The 2,500-nt window shown below is 40.4% G+C and overlaps 1 protein-coding gene across 1 annotated transcript in view; it reads left to right on the forward strand.

Annotated features, from left to right (window-relative positions):
- LOC134077858 (potassium voltage-gated channel subfamily E member 2-like) overlaps nt 1-232 on the forward strand; it is a 1,578-nt gene extending 1,346 nt beyond the window's left edge. The window contains exon 2 of the mRNA XM_062533494.1: nt 1-232. This exon is cut by the window's left edge and continues 524 nt beyond it. The gene's annotated coding sequence lies outside the window, so the exon portion shown is untranslated.
- Nucleotides 233-2,500: the final 2,268 nt, after the last annotated feature.

Here is a 2,500-nt window from a genome sequence, read left to right on the forward strand (position 1 = left end):
GCTGCCTTGAAGACAACGTTGGGGGCTTAAAACACCAAGAAACCTATGAATCACTGCCCTTATGAAGATGAATATGTCCTTTACAAGATTGCTATTTATGTGATGATTGCGTCAAGTTGACCTCTAAGCATTACAACCTAAAGTCCACTAGAAGTGGAGTGTTGAAATGAATGACACTATATATATATATGAGAGAATGCCATTTTTAACGTTGTCCTAGTGACCACCATGGTTACGCAACTCTGCTTTGCAGAAATTCAAGCCAGATCAGAGCTTGAATTCAGTCGAATATCAGCTGTCATATACAGCAGGAACTATTAATGGCTAGAGCAGAAAAAGAGTTTTGAGTGCTGTGTGCTAAATGAAGTCCTCCCCAGTATTTTCTTTCTAAGACTATTTAATTAATTATGCTTTATGATTATGATGCTGTTAAGATTTTTTGTGTGTGTGTGTGTGTGTGTGTGTGTGTTTAAGCTGCTGACTGAGATAAGCTGATCAAAGAGCGATGAAAAAGAGCAAAAACGTGGCAGGGTTTTTGAAGATCACTATCTGAGTCTGGCCACAAGATATCACTTCTGATTGCCTTCTTTATGTCATATAAAGCCCACATGATTTGTAAATCCCTCTAGCTAAATTGAACAATTCATGAATAATGGATGTGAAACATAGAAGGATTTAAGAAAAAAAAATGTGGTCCATGTTATGTGAATACTCAAATTGAATCGCATTAAAAAAAGAAAAAAAAACTGTGATCTGTGATAAGATCATGTTTGCTTCTTTACTCATGCTGCTGATATATACAGTATGGAGGAAATGAGCGCTGATACATGGTGTGTGTGTGTGTGTGTGTGTGTGTGTCTTTTAGCAATTAGCCGTGAAAATGTGATAATGATTAATAAAATAATAGCAACATTTTCACTCTGATAAAACAGGCTTCCAAATAAAAGCAAGACATACAGACAGGCAATAGATTTTGAGAAAATAACCAATAAGCCAATCAGTGGATCATCACTCCGAGACTGCCTGTGGCTGTTTCATGTTTCCGCACTTGCCCCTCCAAAGGTCTCCGCACAGCCTTCAATGAGTGCTTGTTCTCTCAACATCCTCCAGGATGCAGTCTTTCACCACAGCAGGGGGATCTCTCTCTCTCTCTCTCTCTCTCTCTCTCTCTCTCTCTCTCTCTCTCTCTCTCTCTCTCTCTCTCTCTCTCTCTCTCTCTCTTCTCTATTTCTCTATCTCTTAATCTGTCTCTCTTTAGATTCTCTTCACACACATTCTATTTCTATTTCCTACCTGACATTTCTTTTCCTCATTCTCACACTTATTTGTGTGTGTGTTTGTGTGTGTGTGTGTGTGTGTGTGTGTGTGTGTGTGTGTGCGTGTGTGTCTCTCTCTCCCTCCCTCCCATCACCTCTCACTCCTGTTGCTGTCAGCTCTCTCACTCACTCCGGTTTGTTCTCTAGCCCTGCCCCCCCACCCCTCCCCTTGTCATTTTTCATCTGCCTGCAGTATTTCTGTCTGTCCCGCTCCCTGTCTATTTCTCCATCTGACTGAAATGTGTCTGTCTTCCTCCCTCGCCTCCCTTTTTCCATCTCTCTCTCTCTCTCTCTCTCTCTCTCTCTCAATTCAATTCAATTCAATAAAGCTTTATTGGCATGAAAGTTTCATGAACAATATTGCCAAAGCTCAATTACATGTATACATAAAGAGTTTAAGGGAAAATAAATAAATAAATGTTTAACAGAATTGTGGAATTAACGCATAAGGGGACATACAGGTAGACATAGAAGACATAAAAGTAAAACAACAATTCTAATAATAATAATAATAACAAATATACACCATTGTTGGTGTTTGTGGCCTCACTGGCTGTCCCTCAGGTTGTGGCAGGCTGCTACAAATTTTGCAGCTAGAATGGCCACATCCTCGTTCTCTCCGAGGATGTAGGGCAGTTTGTCTTCATTTGACCAGGTTAGAAACTCAGGGAGGGTTGAATTTAATTTATTGAATAATAATGTCCGTATTTCCTCATATTTTGGGCATTCTGTTAAGAAGTGTAGTTCTGTCTCCACTGACCCTAAGCTGCAGTGTGAACACAGCCTCTCCTCTCTGGGCAGCCAGGTCTGCCTGTGTCTGCCTTTTTCAATGGAGAGACTGTGCTCACTGAGTCTGTACATAGTCATGGTTTTCCTGAGTTTGGGGTCTTTTAGTGTACTCAGGTAAGTAGCTATTATGTATTCATGTTTTAGGGCCAAATAACATTGTAATTTAGATTGTGTTTTGGTTATTTCTTTCCAATAGGTGATGTAATTTTCCTTTTCATTGTTTGTAATTTGGTTGGGTCTGATTGTTCTTGCTACTGTAACATTGTCCTGGGCCTCAGTGATGTGGGATGGTGTTAGGTCACTGAGTCTCAGGACAAGTTGGCTGAGAGGGCTTCTTGCTATGTTTTGCTCTTGGCATTGCAGTGCTATATGGTGGAGTGAATTGGGGTTGCTCA

Source organism: Sardina pilchardus, chromosome 4 (genome assembly GCF_963854185.1).
Source record: "Sardina pilchardus chromosome 4, fSarPil1.1, whole genome shotgun sequence".
In the NCBI taxonomy this organism is placed as follows: Eukaryota; Metazoa; Chordata; class Actinopteri; order Clupeiformes; family Clupeidae; genus Sardina; species Sardina pilchardus.